The sequence below is a fragment of the Piliocolobus tephrosceles genome, chromosome 5 (assembly GCF_002776525.5).
Source record: "Piliocolobus tephrosceles isolate RC106 chromosome 5, ASM277652v3, whole genome shotgun sequence".
NCBI classification, from domain to species: Eukaryota; Metazoa; Chordata; class Mammalia; order Primates; family Cercopithecidae; genus Piliocolobus; species Piliocolobus tephrosceles.
In genome coordinates, this window is record NC_045438.1 from 143735003 (window position 1) to 143754349 (window position 19347).

Sequence of the window (19347 nt, forward strand, 5' to 3'; positions counted from 1 at the left end):
GAAATATCACTTGAGACCAGGAGTTTGAGACCAGTATGGGCAACATAGGAAGACCCTGTCTCTACAAAATAATAATAATAAAGTAAATAAGTAAATAAAATTAGCCAAGCACAGTGGCATGTGCCTGTAGTCCCAGCTACTCAGGAGGCTGAGGCAGGAGGATCACTTGAGCCCAAAAGTCTGAGGTTACGGTGAGCTATGATTGTGCCAATGAACCTCTAAAAAAAGTTTTTAAATGAAGGACAGAAACAAAGAATATGTGTATGTATTTGCTTATTTTAAAAAAAAGAAAGAAAGAACAGGTGCAGTGGCTCACACCTGTAATCCCAGCACTTTGGGAGGCCGAAGTGGGCAGATCTCCTGAGGTCTGGAGTTCGAGACCAGCCTGGCCAACATGGTGAAACTCCATCTCTACTAAAAATACAAAAAATTAGCTGAGTGTGGTGGTGGGCACCTGTAATACCAGCTACTTGGGAGGCTGAGGCAGGAGAATCTCTTGAACCCAGCGGGGGTGGAGGTTGCAGTGAGCCGAGATCACACCATTGCACTCCAGCCTGTGCAACAAGTGCAAAAATCTGTCTCAAAAAAAAAAAGGCTGGACACAGTGGCTCACGCCTGTAATCCCAGCACTTTGGGAGGCCGAGGTGGACAGATCACTTGAGGTCAGGAGTTCGAGACCAGCCTGGTCAACACGGCGAAAACCCATCTCTACTAAAAATACAAAACTTAGCCAGGCATGGTGATGGATGCCTGTAATCCTAGCACTTTGGGAGGCGGAGGCAGGTGGATCACGAGGTCAAGAGATCAAGACCATCCTGGCTAACATGGTAAAACCCTGTCTCTACTAAAAATACAAAAATTAGTCGGGCATGATGGTGGATGCCTGAAATCCCAGCTACTTGGGAGGCCAAGGTAGGAGAATTGCTTGAACCCAGGAGGCGGAGGTTGCAGTGAATACATATCACGCCATTGCACTCCAGCCTGGGCAACAGAGTGAGACTCTGTCTTGTAAAACAAAAAAACAAAAAACACATGGCCCGGCGTGGTGGCTCATGCCTGTAATCCCAACACTTCGGGAGGCCGAGGCAGAGAGATCACTTGAGGTCAGAAGTTCAAGTCCAGTCTGGTCAACATTTTGGCAAAACCTTGTCTCTAATAAAAATACAAAAAAATTAGCTGGGCGTGGTGGTGTATACCTTTAGTCCCAGCTACTTGGGAGGTTGAGGCAGGAGAATTGCTTGAACCCGGGAGGCTGAGGTTGCAGTGAGCTGGGATGGAGCCACTGCACTCCAGCCTCGGCACAGAGCCAGACTCTGTCTAAACACCACCACCACCAACAACAACAACAACGAAAACCCACAGAGAAAGGCTACATCTAAAATGAATGAAAATAGAAAATGGTTGCAGTTGCTTAAGAGAGGGGGGAATAGGATGGGGGAATAGTGCTGGGATTGCAGGCATGAGCCACTGCCCCGACCTAATTTTTCACTTTTGAACTATTAAATCTTTTACACAATGCAGTTTTTTTTTTTTAATTTTTTGTTTTTTGAGACAGAGTGTTACTCTGTCACCCAGGCTGGAGTGCAGTGGCTCCATCTCGGCTTACTGCAACTTCTGCCAATTTCAAGCGATTCTCCTGCGTCAGCCTCCCAGGTAGCTGGGATCACAGGCACCTGCCACCATGCCCAGCTAATTTTTATATTTTTAGTAGAGATGGGATTTCCCCGTGTTGGCCAGGCTGGTCTCCAACACCTGACCTCAGGTAATCTACCCACCTCGGCCTTCCAAGTTGCTGGGATTACAGGCATGAGCCACCACGCCTGGCCCAAAATAGTTAATTTTTCTTAGATTCCAGATTTGGTTTTTAAAGTAAATGGCCACTGCTCCTGGCCAAAATGCAGTTTATTTTGAAATGTTTATTTAAAAATAAGATGGGCCCAGCACTTTGGGAGGCTGAGGTGGGCAGATTACTCACTTGAAGTCAGGAGTTTGAGACCAGCCTGGCTTATATGGTGAAACCCCGTCTCTACTAAAAATACAAAAATTAGCTGGGTTTGGTGGCAGGCACTTACAATCGCAGCTGCTCGGGAGGCTGAGCCATGAGAAGCGCCTGAACCCAGGAGGCAGAGATTGCAGTGAGCCAAGATCGCACCACCGCACTCTAGCCTGGGTGACAGAGTGAGAATCTGTCTCAAAAAATAAACAAACTAACTAATTAATTAATTAAGTGAGTAAGTAAGTAAAATACAAATAAGATGGATAGATGGATAGAGACAGGGATGTATAGGTACATGCAATAAAGAAGATATATTAAAATGTTGATGTAGAATCTAGGCAATAGGTATATGGGTGCTTAGTGTAAAAAACTTTTAGTTTTTCTCTATGCTTGAAATATTTTTAAATGCTGGAAAACATTAAATAAGAATGGATGAAAACAGCAAACCCTAAAACAATCCTAACTGTGTAGCAAATTGATAATGTAACCACACAGAGAAAATAATTTATTCAAGGGCTGAGTGCAATGGCTCACGCCTATAATCCCAGCACTTTAGGAGGTTGAGGTGGGAGGATAGCTTAAGCCCAGGAGTTCAAGACCAACCTGGGCAACATAGTGATACCCTATCTTTATAGAAAATACAAAAATTTGCCAGGTGTGGTGGTTCACACCTTTATCCCAGCTACTCTGGAGGCGAGGCAGGAGGGCAGGGCTTCAGTGAGCTGCACTCCAGCCTAGACAACAGAGTGAGACCCTGTCTCAAAAAAAAAAAAAAAAAGAATTTATTCAAGTATATTTTGAACACACAATTCTGTAACCCCCTTAGTGGGATATATTATAAGGACAAAAATATTCAGAGAAATTTTGAACTTTTCTTATCAGAAATCTCTGCTGACTTCATGATAAGAAGTTAGCTGGAACTCCTGCGTACAGTAAATACCAGGCCAACAGAATTCTTCCTGAACTAGTCTGTTTAGATTCAGTTTCAGAATGTTAATAACCTTATTCACAATAATTTACCAAGAAATATTCATGGCATGTAGTTCTGTGAAGAATTTTGTACTACCCACTAGGTGGCAATGCTATCTAATGTAATTAAAGCAGATCTTTAATTTGAAAGCCTCATTCATCTAACAACCTATATTGATCTTTCTCACCTACTGAGCCAACTAGACTTTCATTAATGTCTCCGTAATGTTCTTCGGAATTTTAATAAAAAAGAAAAAAATGATACCATTTCCCCACACAGGAATATATTAAATCAAACTCAGAATCATTGGATTGCTAGGGACCTCCAGAAATCAGCCAAGTCCTTTTGTCCACCTCCAAACAGAATAACCCTCCTACTCTATAATTTTTTATTTGCCTGGGAAAGTTGACATTTCTCAAAGTTCTATTCCAACATTTAGCATAAAGTCATGTGGTTCATTCAATCATTCTTTATAAAGCAAACAATTTCTGAGCAATTACCATTTGCCAGGTAGGGAACTAGGTATTGGGGGTATGCTGGTGCCACAGACACAGTCCTGCTGCCCTCAAAAAGCGTATTGTCGATTGCCCTGGCCATTGGCCCTCTTGGGAAAATGGAAACATTGGTGTGGGTCCGAGTGGCATGGTTTGTTCTACTCTTCTCAGCTCAACCAGAGGAGAAATCCTTTAAGAAAGGGAGGCCCAGTGGGGAAGAACAGAAAAGTATGTTTAATTGTTATTAGAAGACAATGTGAGAAATGCAAGAGAATAGGCAAAAGGTATGAAGGACTCGGGAGAAGGAAATCTTAGGAGTAGGTAGAAAAGTTTCCCAGACCAAGCGACATCTAAACTGACACGTGAAGGATAAGTAGGCGCTAGACAGGCAGGGGCCAGATGAAATGGGAGGAGAGAGGGAGGGCTATGCAGGTTGCAAAAGTTGGAGGGAGAAGGATAGCATCCTATTTGCCTCTGTATCCCCAATGCTCAGCACCACGTCTGGCACACAACAGACTTACGTTAAACAGAATGAACTAATTCTGACCCTTACTCTGCTGCTATCACAGTGTGACCCTGGAAAGATTGCTCCACTTCTTGGATCCTTGCTGTCCTCACTCTGAAGGTGAAGGAGAACACTCCGGGAGACTGTGGAGAAGGAGGTAAGAGGGCTCAGGACAATCCTGAGGACCACTGATACTTAAAAGACAGGCAGAGAAAAAAGAGGTAGCAAGGGAGACTGCAAAGCAGGATCCCGAGAGGCAATAGAAACCAGTAGAGTGTGGCATCTTGCATGTGAGGATTTTAAGAAATAAGCAGGCCAGGCACAGTGGCTAAGGCCTGTAATCCCAGCACTTTGGGAGGTCGAAGCAAGCAGAAAACTTGAGGCCAGGAGGTCGAGACCAGCCTGGCCAACATGGCGAAACCCTGTCTCTACTAAAAATACAAAAATTAACCGGGCGTGGTGACACGCACCTGTAGTCCCAGCTACGCAGGGGGCTGAGGCACAAGAATCACTTGAACCAGGGAGGCGAAGGTTGCAGTGAGCCAAGATCATACCACTGCACTCCACTTGGGTGACAGAGCAAGACTCTGTCTCAAAAAAAAAAAAAAAAAAAAAAAAATCAACTGTTGGAAGCAACAGTAAATATGGAAAAAAGTCAATTACTTTATTAATAAGAAGTTGCTGTTGGACTTTGTAAGAGAAAGTCAGTGATATGGGTTCAAGGATCACATTGCAGTGGACTGCAGATACAGTAGCGAGTGAACCTATAGAGTCAGCAAATACAGAAACCCCTTTAAAGAAATCTGGCAGTGAAGCAAAAGTCAAGAGAGGAAAAATATTTAAACATGCTTGAGAATGTTTAATTGTTGCTGGAAAGGAGCCACGAGATAAGGAAAGGTTGAAGGTGGTGAGGGAGAGGCAGATAAGGCTGTGGAACAAGTGTGGCATTTGAAAAGGCAGGAGAGCACGGGAGTAAAAACAGGTTGGCTGGAGGAAGGATACCCAGAGGTGTGCTGAGCTTATTAGACATCCACCCAGGGGATAATTTTTAACACACAGACCCCCACTCTATGACGAAATTATCTTCAGAAATAATCATGAAGAAAATAATAAAATTCCAGAAAGTAAATGCAGAAAGTGACATTTTTCTGTTTTTGAACTCTATACATATAATTATGTGAGTAAAAAAATTGTTTAATAGAAAACCACAAGCTGGGCACGGTGGTGTGTGCCTGTCGTCCCAGCTACTCAGGAGTCTGAGGCAGAAGGATCCCTTGAGCCCAGGATTTTGAGGCTGTAGTGAACTATGATCATGCCACTATACTCCAGTGTGACAGAGGAAGACCCTATTTAAAAAAAAAAAAAAAAAATTGCAATAAAAAAGAAAATAACAATGTGTTAATACTTTTGTGTTACAGGAAAAAGATAAAATTTAGGGAATAATGCTAAATCATACTACTGATATGGACATGTTCATGAGTCATTAGTGTTTTTTTTTTGTTTGTCTGTTTTGTTTGTTTGTTTGTTTTGTTTTTGAGATGGAGTTTTGCTCTTGTTGCCAACGGCGTGATCTTGGCTCACCGCAACCTCTGCCTCCTGGGTTCAAGTGATTCTCCTGCCTCAGCCTCCCAAGTAGCTGGGATTATAGGCATGTACCACCACGCCCGGGTAATTTTGTATTTTTAGTAGAGATGGGGTTTCTCCATGTTGGTCAGGCTGGTCTCGAACCCCAGACCTCAGGTGATCCACCTGCTTCGGCCTCCCAAAGTGCTGGGATTACAGGTGTGAGCCACCGATCCTGGCCTGAGTCATTAATTTTAAACAACAATAACAAATGTTACTATTAACAACTTTATTCAAACTCAGTAAAATATTTCAAGTATTAACTAAAATTTTTACTTTCCAAACAAAATATCACAACTCTCAGTCCACACTCTTTGTTTTAAACTTTAAGCATGATATATATCCCAAGTGGTCACATACAAAATAACAGAATTGAAATAACTCAAGTTCTCTTTCTCCACCTACAGTCTCTGTGCTTTCACTGTTTGTTTTGAATCTAGTGGATAAAAGCAGAAGTAGGCCGGGCAAGGTGGCTCATGACTGTAATCCCAGAACTTTGGGAGGCCAGGGCAGGTGGATCACCTGATGTCAGGAGTGTGACAGCAGCCTGGCCAACATGGTGAAACCCCATCTCTACTAAAAACACGAACTTAGCCAGGTGTGGTGGCAGGCACCTGTAATCCTAGCTACTCAGGAGGTTGAGGCAGGAGAATCACTTGAACCTGGGAGGTGGAAGAGGTTGCAGTGAGCTGGGATCACACTACTGCACTCCAGCCTGGGCGACAGAATGAGACTCTATCTCAAAAAAAAAAAAAAAAAGCAGAAATATAGTACCTCAGGGAGCAGATACAGAAACTTCATCCAGTGTGCACTAAAATGATTCCATTAGAAACTTACTCTCCAAACTAATTGTGAGGCTGAGGCTGGGTTTATTGGAGCCAACTATATAACAGAGTTCTCTGAATTACCTTCCATGTAGAATGCAATGTTTATTAAAGGTAGAATAATAAAAATGTGCCAATTTCAAGCTAACACATTGATTTAATCCATTTATGTAGATACAAAAGAATACCTGAGGCTGGGTAATTTACAAAGAAGAGAGGTTTATTTGGCTAACAGTTCTGCAGGCTGCACAGGAAGCATGGTGCCAGCATCCGCTTCTGGTGAGGGCCTCAGGCTGCTTCCATTCACGGGGAAGGTGGAGGTGAAGCTGAGATCTGCTGTGTAGAGATCATATGGTGAGAGAGGAAGTGAGAAAGAGAAGGGTAGGGGAGAGGAGAAGGTGCTGGGCTCTTTTTCCCAGCCAGCTCTTGATGGAACTATAGAATAAGAACTCACCCTCCACCCCACCCAATTAATCTGCTCATGAGAGATCTGTTCTAATGATCCAAGCATCTCCCAGTAGGCCCCACTTCCAACGCTGGGGACCGAATTTCAACATGAGATTTGAAGCAGTCAAACATCCAAACCATAGCACACATATGTGAAGATAGTAACTGCCGCAATTGTGCAGAATTGACCAGCAAAAGACTATTTTCAGGCAGTAGTGATGGTAGTGGCTGCTGTCATCACGTCGGCTGCAGCAGGGAGGCACGGGGTGGTGGGGGCTGCAGACTCCATGCAACTGGTGGGAGCCCCACCCTCCTGGGCGGGGCTACAGCTGCCCAACTGTGGCTGTGGATGGGAGCCTCCCTGTGCTCTGGGAGGGGGCCAGGAGCAGGCAGGATCTGCCCTCTTGGGTGCAACTGTAGCCGCCCAACCTGTGGCTGCAGACCTGGGCCTCCCACTTCACAGAGCCAGCAGGAGTCGGGGAAAAGCAGAAACCCCGACCCTTTCTAATTGGTGGGGCAGGAGCTTTGCCGGTGCAGGTGTGGCTGCCCTCCCAGGCTCAGGACCTAGACATCTGTGCAGCCTGCACCCTCGTGAGCCTGGGATGTTCCCTCCCCCGAATCCCGCTCCCTTTGGGGGCATGGGATACCCCCCTTGGCCCTGCCCCATCCCTGCAGGCTCGGGGGTGTCTGCTCTCGCTACCTGGCCTCTCTGCTCCTGGTGCCAGCTCTGATCTCCTAGCGGGGTTGGGGCCCAGCCCCAGGGCCATGAATGGCAGCAGCAGCCAGATTAATTCCTCGACGAAAGGGGGCAGGTCCCCAGTAAGGCCCCACCTTCGGGCCAGGGAAGGCCTGAAGGCTGGGGGCCAGGTTGCCAGTCCTGCGGACCAGAATGGGGACGCGTGGTGCCTTTTTCGGGGCTGCCCATGGCTGCCCATGGGCCAATAGGCATGCACTTCCTCCCCTCTGAGGTCCGTAAAGCCCTGGACTTAGCCGGAGCAAAGCAGAGGACGACCAGAGAACAAAGAGGACAGACAGATGACGGGACAACGAGCTGTGCAGATAAGTATTCTCTCTGCTGGTAGCTGGAGACGACGGGACGACCAGCTCCAGAGAAGATAACTCGCTTCTCTGAGAGCTGCGGAAACTGCCGGCAGAGAGGAGTACTCTCCCTGCTGCGAGCTGCTGTGAACTGCAGAAATGGAGCTATTCTCTCCAGGGCCTCCTCCCTGCAGACAGCTGAACACTGCAGGGGATGACCGGCCTACAGAGATGAGCTACCCACTCCCACTCCTCTCAGCCCTTCTAACACTAAATGATAAGTGTTTTGTCTGCGTACCACGGCCACAGATGTTTCTGGCCAGAAAAATCAACTTCCCAGAGATCCTGTAACGGTATCTTATCTGCCATGCTTTAGTACGGCAACCAGTGCTTTTTATGATGGTTTTATTATGGTGATACTTAAGAGCAGATAAACCAGTTTTGTTTTAAAATCTCAACAGATATCACATATCTAATTGCCTGCACCTGCAGCAGACTGCGCCAACCCCTCTTCCCCACGGTAGGCCACTCGAGCTTCAGTTGTGGCAGAAGGAAAAAGCCTAAAGGAAGGTAGCAGGGACAAACTTGGCCTGGTGGTAGGAGCAAGGTCAACCATCAGGAATGAGGGGAAACTGGTACTAAGTCAGGACTGCAGCTGAGCGTGCATTTTTTTAGGGCCCTCACAGACTGCAAGAAAATGCATGTGGGGTTATATTGCAAGGATGCATAGGGCCCAGAAATGGGATAGACCCCCTCAGCAGATGACCAGTCACTCTGTGCCCTTGTACTTCTAAACATGAGGTTAACGAGAGACCTCAGAAAATTGAATAACCCTAGTTTTGGAGAGCTCCCCTTAGGAGATCCCATGAGCTTTTTTTTTTTTTTTTTTTGAGACAGAGTCTCGTTCTGTCACCCAGGCTGGAGTGCAGTGGCGCAATCTCCGCTCACTGCAAGCTCTGCCTCTGGGTTCATGCCGTTCTCCTGCCTCAGCCTCCCGAGTAGCTGGGACTACAGGTGCCTGCCACCACACCCGGCTAATTTTTTTTCGTATTTTTAGTAGAGACGGGGTTTCACCATGTTAGCCAGGATGGTCTCGATCTCCTGACCTCGTGATCCGCCCACCTCGGCCTCCCAAAGTGCAGGGATTATAGGCGTGAGCCACCGCACCTGGCCCCCGTGAGCATTTTTACTCACTAAAACAGAGTCTGACGGGAGGGGTCAGCCAATATTCACTGCAACAAGCATCCCTATTGCGTCCAGTTCCCTGTGGACCTCTCTGAGTGGGAGGAACTCACTTTGAGCTGGGCTGCCTTGACTCCTGACTGGGGCAGCCAGGTTGGCTTATAGCAAGCGGCGCAAACCACAAACGTTTCACCTAGAAAGCTTAGTAGTTAGGACTATAGGCTTGCCAAGAACGGAGAGTGCAATGGAGTGCTCCTAAACTTGGTAGAAATGGCTGCTATGGAGAGAGAAAGAAAGAACCAGGAACTATGGGATTAAGGGACCAGCAAGTGTTGAAGACCACAACTAAAGAAAAACTTTAGACAAAACAAATGTAACAGTTTACTTGAGCAAAGAACAATCTGCACAGTGGGCAACCCTTAGAACCAGAAGTTCAGATAATTCAGTTCTGCAACCTGGGTAGTATTTGCAGAAAAAGGCTGAAGAGACAGGGAGCAGTGGTTCACACTTGTGATCCCAGTAATCTGGGAGGCTGAGGTGGGCAGATCACATCAGGCCAGGAGATGGAGACCAGTCTGGCCAACATGTGAAACCCCATCTCTACTAAAAATACAAAAATTAGCCAGACGTGGTGGTGCACACCTGTAATCCTAGCTACTACTTGGGAGGCTGAGGCAGGAGAATCCTTGAACCTGGGAAGTGGAGGTTGCAGTGAACCGAGATTGTGCCACTGCACTCCAGCCTGGGCAACAAAGTGAGACTGTCAAATAAATAAATAAATAGCCAAAGATAGCAGAAACAAAGAACGGAGACTGGTTGTTTCACAGTTACTTTCCTTATAAAGGTTAAAGCAGAGGGGACTACCTTGTCATGCTGGCTAAAACTGGCCTATTTGGGGATTTGAACTTCCTGATTTCTTGGAAGGTCAAGCAAACAACTTGATTTTGTCTTGGTGGCGTGGAATTCTTTTTATTTTTTATTTTTGAGACAGAGTCTCGCTCTGTTGCTCAGGCTAGAGGGCAGTGGTGCAATCTCCACTCACTACAGCCTCGACTTCCAGAACTCAAGGGATCCTCCCATCTCAGCCCCCCAAGTAGCTGGAACAGCAGGTGTGCACCATCATGGCTGGGTAATTTTTAAATTTTTTGTGGAGTTGGAGTCTCCCTATGTAGCCCCTGCTGGTCTCAAACTCCTGGGCTCAAGTGACCCTCCCACCTTTGCCTCCCAAAGTGCTGGGATTACAGGCCTGAGCTACAGCGCCCGGCCAAGGTGGCCTGGAATTTTAGCATAAGTAATTCCATTTTGGTTTGATCTGCTGAGGCCTAGTGAAGGAGCTCAGTCTAAATCGATGGGCTCCTATAAATTTAATTTAACAACCGCAAGTTTCTTTATAGCTTAGAGTAATTTTTTTCTACTTTGACTTCCGTGGGGAGGGAAGAGAAATTGTTACTGCTGTCTAAATCAGGAGGTGGCAAACTTCTTTTTGTAGAAATTCAGACTGTAAACATTTTAGACTTTCTGAATCGCATACTCTTTGTTCATTCATTTGTCACAAGCCTTAAAAATACATAAAAAGCATTCCTAGCTCCCAGGCAGGCCTGTTTTTGGCTTGAAGACGGTATTTTGCTAAACTTTACTCCAGATAATACATCCATTAGAGATAGTAAAGTTTCTTTTCTTTTTTTTTTTTTTTTTTTTTTTTTTTGTTGAGATGGAGTCTCACTCACTCCAGCCCAGGCTGGAGTGCTGTGGTTGGATCTCGGTTCACTGCAACCTCTACCTCCAGGGTTCAAGCGATTCTCCTACCTCAGCCTCCTGAGCAGCTGGGATTATAGGCACGTGCCATGACACCGGGCTAATTTTTGTATTTTTAGTAGAGACAGGTTTTGCCATGTTGGCCAGGCTGATCTCAAACTCATGACCTCAAGTGATCTGCCACCTCAGCCTCCCAAGGTACTGGGATTGTAAGTGTGAGCCACCGCTTCTGGCCGAGTAAAGTTACTTTCTACCATTCCAAGAAAGGCTATTTTCTTGAGAAAGACTGGATAAATAATTTAGAAATTGGTTTGTGAATCATTTTCCTCCTACCTGAATGAAGAGGAAGTGCTAGTGGCAAGCTAGGTGTAGCTACATAGACTTATGAAAATAACTAACATATCTTCAGAAGAAGGGAGAATTAGGGGAAGTTACATGATTTCTTATTTGTGTTATACATTTGTTCAATGCATTTTTCTTTTGGGAATTTATGAGTTAGATATGAAGTATACCTTTGGCAAACAGATTTTAAAAATTCAATGAAAAGAAGCAAAATCTATCCCATGATTTAAGACTCCAAAAGTGTTTAAGAAAATTAGAAAACAAGCTCTAGTTTAAATTTTGAAAAATCCCAATGTGAGTATAAAGTTTTCTTAGGAGTTCAGAAATGTAAAAGGTTTATGCAAAAGATGAAAGAAAGAGTATCTTTTCCAAAACCTATGTGAACAGTGTTCAAAAAGGTAAAACCAAGAACAAACTGAAACTTAAATCCTCCTCCTTAAAAGGAAGTGTTTTTTTAGAAGTAATGGTGGGATTGAGTGCAGTTAATTATCAGGATTGGGTTAGGACTGGCTGCATAATTTTTGGAACCCAGTGCAAAATGAAAATTTGAATCCCCTTGTTAAACAAAAAGTATTGATAATCAAGATGGCGACGGCAGAGCATTGTATGGAGCCTTCTCAGCAAGAGCTCAGTTCACACGCTCGTGAAGAAGGTGTAAACCAAAAACAGATTCCAAAGCCCCCCAACCATCTAAATGGACTTCCTCCTAAGCCAGGGCACTCTAAAATTCAACCTAAAAGACTGGTTCAGGCCATGACAGGAAGTGAGGGTTAGACATGCCTCATTATACCTCTCTGTCATTAATATTAACACAGACCTTAAGTCTGATGAGAAACATTTAGAATCTATTCTCTCTGAAGCCTGCTACCTGGAGGCTTCATCTGCCTGATAAAACTTTTGGTTTCCACCACTGCCTCCAAGATGTACCATGTTCCTGGACAGAACCAATGTACAGGTCAAATGTATCTTACTGATGTCTCACACCTCCCTGAAATGTATAAAACCAAGCTGTGCCCTGACCGCCTTGGGCACATGTTCTCAGGACCTCCTGAGGAAGGACTATGTCACAGGACATAATCACTCATATTTGGCTCAGAATAAATCTCTTCAAATACTAAAAATACAAAATTTAGCTGGGCATGGTGGCGGGTGCTTGTAATCCAAGCCACTCAGGAGGCTGAGGCAGGAGAATCGCTTAAACCCAGGAGGTGGAAGTTGCAGTGAGCCAAGATGGAGCCACTGTACTCCAGGCTGGGTGACAGAGCAAGACTCCCATCGTCTCAAAAAAAAAAAAAAAAAGAGTATATAAGAGTATCAAATAACAATGCAGATGTTTGAAAAATGAATTTAAGTGTCTAGAACTAGACAAAAACACAGCCCTACACCAGAGGCATTTGAACCACAGCAACTCCATCTTGAATACGGGCTGGGTAAAATAAGGCTGAGACCTACTGGACTTCATTCCAGGTTAGGCACTCTAAGTCGTAGGATGAGATAGGAAGCCAGCACAAGATATAGGTCACAAAGACCTTGCTGATAAAACAACATGTGATAAAGAAGCGGGCTAAAACTCACCAAAACCAAGATGGCGATGAGAGTGACCTCTGGTGGTCCTCATGACTCATTATAAGCTAATTATAATGCATTAGCATGCTAAAAGACACATCCACCAGCGCCATAACAGTTCACAAATGCCATGGCAAAGTGAAGAAGTTACTCTATATGGTCTAAAAAGGGAGAAGCCCTCAGCTCTGGGAATTGCCCACCCCTTTCCTGGAAAACTCACCCCTTGTTTAGCATATAATCAAGAAATACTAAAAGTATAATTAGTCAAGCAGCCCACACTGTTGCTCTGTCTATGGAGTAGCCATTCTTTTATTCCTTTACTTAACAAACTTGCTTTCACTATACTGTGTTGACTCACCTCAAATTCTTTCTCACATGAGGTCTAAGAACCCTCTCTTGGGGTCTGGATCAGGGACCCCTTTCTGGTAACACCTAGAATACTAAAGAGATAGGTATATGTGCTCTGGGTTGCCATAATTATTCTGAGAAGTTATAGGACACCTAAAGAGAAACCAAAAGACTGAGGGGGGAAAATTCAAAAAAAAATTTTTTTGAGATGGAGTTTTACTGTGTGGCCCAAGCTGGAGTGCAGTGGCATGATCTCAGCTTACTACAACTTCCACCTCCCGGGTTCAAGTGATTCTCCTGCCTCAGCCTCCCAAGTAGCTGGGACTACAGGCATGCACCACCACACCCAGCTAATTTTTGTATGTTTAATACAGACGGGTTTTCACTATGTTGGCCAGGATGGTCTCGATCTCTTGACCTTGTGATCTGCCCACCTTGGCCTCCCAAAGTGCTGGGATTACAGGCGTGAGCCACTGCTCCCAGCCCTCAAAAAGTTTTAAAAAGAGGAAAAAGTGTAATCAAAATTGGAATCAGTAAACTTGGAATTGACTGCTGGTAAATTGTGAACAAACACCACTGTACAAGCACTTTGCAAGGACTTATGTAAGATGAGATGATAATAGAAGCCACCCTATGTGTTCTGTGAGCAAACCCTTTCAATTGAGACTCTTTAAAAAAAAAAAAGTTGGGGTGGTGGGGAGGCACAGTTATGGTGGTAAATCAATGAGTAACAGAAATAATTCCAGCAAAATGATGAGCAAAACTTATCATATTGTCCTTGGAGACAAGATGAAGAAACGTGATAGGTGACTCAGCAGTTTGAACAATCCAAGCAGGGTGAATGAATTAATACATCAGGGACAACTTGACCAAGAGTCTCTGTGACATTTCACAAAGCTCTGCCTCATCACTGTCCTGTTTGGCAACATTATCAGTAATTTATATGCTGGCACAGAGGCATGCTTATCAGGTTTAAAGATTACCCAAAACTAGGAGGGATAGCTAACATAATGGCTTCACTAAAGAGTCACAATTACCTCCACAGGCTGGAATCTCAGTCTCAAATGTCAACAGGTTGACATTTTGACTAGAATAAATGTAAAGGATATTTTTAGATTAAAACAAGATTTTTTGTTTTTTGTTTTTACCAAAACCAGAAGGGTAGTGACCAGGCTTGGTTGCAACTCATAAAACAAACAAACACCGTAAAGTTTCTTTTTGAAATGAAGATGAAGTATAGGATCGAAAAAATTATGGTTTTGATTGATTATGCGCTAAAACGAACCAGCTCTACAATGCAGCTGTTGAAAAAGTTAATACTGCTTTGGACAAATCATTAAAAACAATAGTAGTCATTTATTGAGAGGGAATTATGAACACTGGCTCTGGAGCTAGACTGGCTGGGTGACACTGGACAAATTCTTTCATCTCTTTGTGACCACATTCCTCCATTTTTAAAATTGGGGAGATATGGTTTGGCTGTGTCCCCACCCAAATCTCATCTTGAATTCCCACGTCTCATGGGAGGGACCCAGTGGGAGGTGATTGAATCATGGGAGCAGGTCTTTCCCGTGCTGTTCTCGTGATAGTGAATGGGTCTCACAAGATCTGACGGTATTATAAGGGGGTGTTTCCTTGCACAAGCTCTCTTTTCTTGCCTGCCACCATGTGAGACAAGCCTTTCACCTTCCATTATGATTATGAGGCCTCCCCAGCCATGTAGAACTGTAAGTCCTACAAACCTCTTTCTTTTGTAAATTGCCCATTCTCGGGTATGTCTATCAGCAGCATGAAAACAGACCAACACAGGGTGGTAAGAATAATACCTACTTAATAGGGTTCCTTTGAATAATTCAATGAGATAATACATATAAAAATTTAGAACAGTGCTCAATAAATGTTAGCTATTATTGTTCTGTTCCAGACACTTCATACACATTTGCATGTGTGTGTGGCTTTTTATTTAATTACAGTATTTATTGCAAAGTAATACACATATTAAAACAATACTAAAAGATATACACTGAAAAATTGTCCCTTAATTATCAGTCCTTCTACTGAGAGATTAAATTAAAATGCACCTTTCATTTTTATATACAAATGGGTACACAGACTGCACAATGCTCTGCACATTTCCTCTCTACATGTTGTGTATCTTGGAGATATTTCCCTATCAGTATATGTAGATCTATTCCATTCTTTGATTTTGTTTTGTTTCCCTCTGGAGACATAGGGTTTCACTATGTTGTCCAGGCTGGTCTCCAATTCCTGGGCACAGGTGATTCTCCTGCCTCAGCCTTCCAAGTAGCTGGGACTACAGGTGTATACCATCACACCCGGCCTATTCCTTTTTTTTGTTTTGTTTTTTTGAGACGGAGTATTGCTCTGTCACCCAGGCTGGAGTGCAGTGGCACGATCTTGGCTCACTGCAAGCTCTGCCTCCCGGGTTCACACCATTCTTCTGCCTCAGCCTCCCGAGTAGCTGTGACTATAGGCCCCCACTACTATGCCCAGCTAATTTTTTTTTTTTTTTTGTATTTTTTAGTAGAGACGGGGTTTCACTGTGTTAGCCAGGATAGTCTCGATCTCCTGACCTTGTGATCCGCCTGCCTCAGCCTCCCAAAGTGCTGGGATTACAGGCATGAGCCACCACACCCGGGTCCATTTTTTTTTTTTTTTTATACTTTGAGTTCTAGGGTACATGTGCACAATGTGCAGGCTTGTTACATATGTATAGTGTGCTGCACCCATTAACTTGTCATTTACATTAGGTATATCTCCTAATGCTATCCCTCCCCCCTCCCCCTACCCTTTTTTTTAAGTTGCATAGTATTCCACTGTGTAGATGTGCCATAATTTATTTACCAGATCCCCAAACCACAGTTATTTAAGTTCGTATTCAGTCTTTTTTTTCACACAAACAATGCTACTATGAACTTCCTTGTAGCTCAGATACTGGAGTCAGATTGTCTGGGTTTAAATACCCGTGCTGTCACTTATTAACTGTGAGCATGGGTAAATGTCTGAACTTTACCAACCTTGACTTCCTAAAGTGTGACATAGGGATAATAATAGTGCCAAACTCATAGGGTTCTTGTAAGGATCAAATGGAGAGTACCTTGCTTGATGCTCCTACATAGTAAACTCTCAATGAATATAAAATACTTCCGTTTTTAACTTTCCAACTTTACATACATTTGAGTTTGTAGGTTGAATCTTAGAATTGCAGATTCAAGGGTGTTCGTTTAAAACTGGCAGATAATATTAAATTGTCCTTTGTGTTGGATCATGTTTTCCTCTGTAGATACACACTCTACCTGTCCTGATCCTGCTCTGTACTCCAGGAGGCTATAAACCTCTAGCAGCCAGTGTCTGTTCAGGACTTCTGTGAGAGACGGGAGGGCAGAAGGAAGGAGCCCCAGGCCTTTGTTTGGCACTGGCTATATTCCATTACCACAAGCCAGCTTTCATTAAGCAGCTCCTCCCCAGTGGCTACTAAGTCCACAATGTTCCTTTTCAAAAAAAATATTTATCTTTAATAAGACAGGGTCTCTCTCAGTTGTCCAGGCTGGAGTGCAGTGGTGCAATCACAGCTCACTGTAGCCTTGACCTCCTGGGCTCAAGTGATCCTCCTGCCTCAGCCTCCAGAGTATTCGGGACCACAGGCGTTTGCCACTATATCCAGCTAAATTTTTAAAATATTATTTGTGGAGACAGAGTCTCCCTGTTTCCCAGGCTGGTCTCAAACTCCTGGACTCAAGCAATCCTCTTCTTTGGCCTCCTGAAGTGCTGGGATTACAGGCATGAGCCACCGAACCTAGTCCCCACCATGTTTCAGGAAAAGCTCTCTTCCTTTGCCCTGTCAGTCAGATCGGGTAGAAACTATTTCCTGCAGTTGCTTGTCCCTGGATCTTTCACCAGCCCTTGCAAGTTCCCCTAACCCTGAGCACATCTCTATAAATAATTCTTTTGCTAAACTTCCTTCAGTTACCGTTTCAACATGCCATCTGACTTGCACACTATCCAATTCACACTCTCACTGATTCACTATGAGAATATTTGTTTTACCACACTCTTGCTGATATCGGCATGTCAAATTTTTTTTGGTATTTAGATTTTATATAAAAGATTATATACAAAAGACTCGTTTAATTTTTTTTTCTGGGCACCAGTGCCATTATTTATCTTTTATCACTGGTAGTGTTTCATTTTAAACTTCAGTTTCTTCAAGGCCTTTGCATAAATATAGATACTTACTATTTCCTCAATATTGTATTAGTTCAATTAAAAATATCAGAAAATTCAACCAAAATAATATGAAGAACTATTGTAGACATTAAAAACTTTACCCCAGGCCGGGCTCAGTGGCTCACGCCTATAATCCCAGCACTTTGGAAGGCTGAGGTGGGCAGATCATGAGGTCAGGAGATTGAGACCATCCTGGCTAACACGGTGAAACCCCATCTCTACTAAAAATACAAAAAATTAGCAGGGTGCAGTGGCGGGCGCCTGTAGTCCCAGCTAGTTGGGAGGCTGAGGCAGGAGAATGGCGTGAACCCGAGAGGCAGAGTTTGCGGTGAGCCGAGATCGCACCCCTGTATTCCAGCCTGGGCAATAGAGCCAGACTCCATCTCAAAAAAAAAAAAAAAACTATAAAATTTTTTAGGTATGATGATGACTTGTGGCAGTGTTTTTATCCTCTAATATTGTTACAAGTAAAATGGTATGATATATTAGATTTACTTCAAAATTCTCCAGAAAAATAGACAATAGAGTGTGGGGAATACATGGAAGAAGACTGGGAAAGTGTAGGTAATTGTTGAAAGTAGGTGATGGATATGGGTGTATCATTATATCCACTCTTTCCCATTCTGTACCTATTCATTATCTCCATTCTTCTGTGCTAAAAGTCCCAAAATAAGAAATAAACCAACAAACAAAACCAATAGCAACAATAAACAAAGAAATAAAAAGACAACTAAAAATCCAAGTTGAGGAGAAGTATAGCCAGTGAGATCCCCAGGTGAAGCAGTTGCTCTGGCACTGCCCAGCCAGGATCAAGGTGACCGTCACCTTCAGCAACCACAGGAAGCCACAGCTCTCCAAGTTCCACCAGCTCTACAGTGAAGACACACAACAGCAAATCATCAGGGAGACTTTCCACTTGGCGTCTAAAAGAGATGAAAACGTTTGTAAATTTCTAAAGGAGGATTATTAATTGGAGGATATGACAACAAACTGATTTCTAGACCTCACATAATATCATATTTTGTCTTCTGTGTGGGTTCTTCAGAAAATGAACTTGGTATTTTAGATCTAATTTGAGTATTTGTGGAAACATTAGGCAAGTGTTTTAGAAAATGTCTGTGAACTAGATTTCATTTTCCATGTGGCTCACATTATTCTTGTAGAAATGATATTGGGGGAATGGTATTAGAGACTGTATTAGTCTGTTTTCACACTGCTATAAAGACATACCTGAGACTGGGTAATTTATAAAGAAAAGACATTGAATTGACTCACAGTTTCATATGGCTGAGGAGGCCTTGGGAAACTTACAATCATGATGGAAGGGGAAGCAGGCACATCTTACATGGTGGCAGGAGAGAGCTAAGAGCAAAGGGGGAAGAGATCCTTATAAAACCACCAGACCTCATGAGAATTCACTCACTATCATGAGAACAGCATGGGGGAACCTCCCCCATGATCCAGTCACCTCCTTCCCTTGACATGTGGGGATTACAGGTCCCTCCCTTGACCTGTGGGGATTACAATTTGAGATGAAATTTGGGTGGGGACACAGAGTCAAACCAGATCAGAGACCAACAAGAATGAGATTGTTACACAAATCAATGCGCAAAATAAGTTGAAAAAAACAGAGGCTGGCTTTGCAGGAACCTAGCAGCCCATGCTGTATCAGCTGTGTAGAACATAAATCTTCCCAAGATTCCAAGAAACATTAACACTGGTGACATCAGTATAAAAGTGCCAAACCTGCCCTCTTTTAGACAAAAAATTTAAAAGGCTATTTTCAGTGAAATCCAGGTGAAAAGGTCATCCAAGTTTACCATGTAGTTGTTTACCAAAAATAAAGGAGAGTCTTAACTTTTGCTCTTGGATTTAAGTCAAGGTACTGTACAGAAGTTGTATAAAATCAGTATGTGAAGTTCAATGTACCTTTTCTTGTTCAGTGATTTTTAAAGAAATCAAATAGTGCCAGTGTGATTTGTTTTCTTTTCTAAACTTTATTTCTATAC

At 43.6% G+C, this 19347-nt stretch overlaps 1 pseudogene; it reads left to right on the forward strand.

Moving 5' to 3' along the window:
* The first annotated feature begins 3579 nt into the window (after positions 1–3579).
* On the forward strand, positions 3580–19111 carry LOC111541147 (annotated as a pseudogene).
* Positions 19112–19347: the final 236 nt, after the last annotated feature.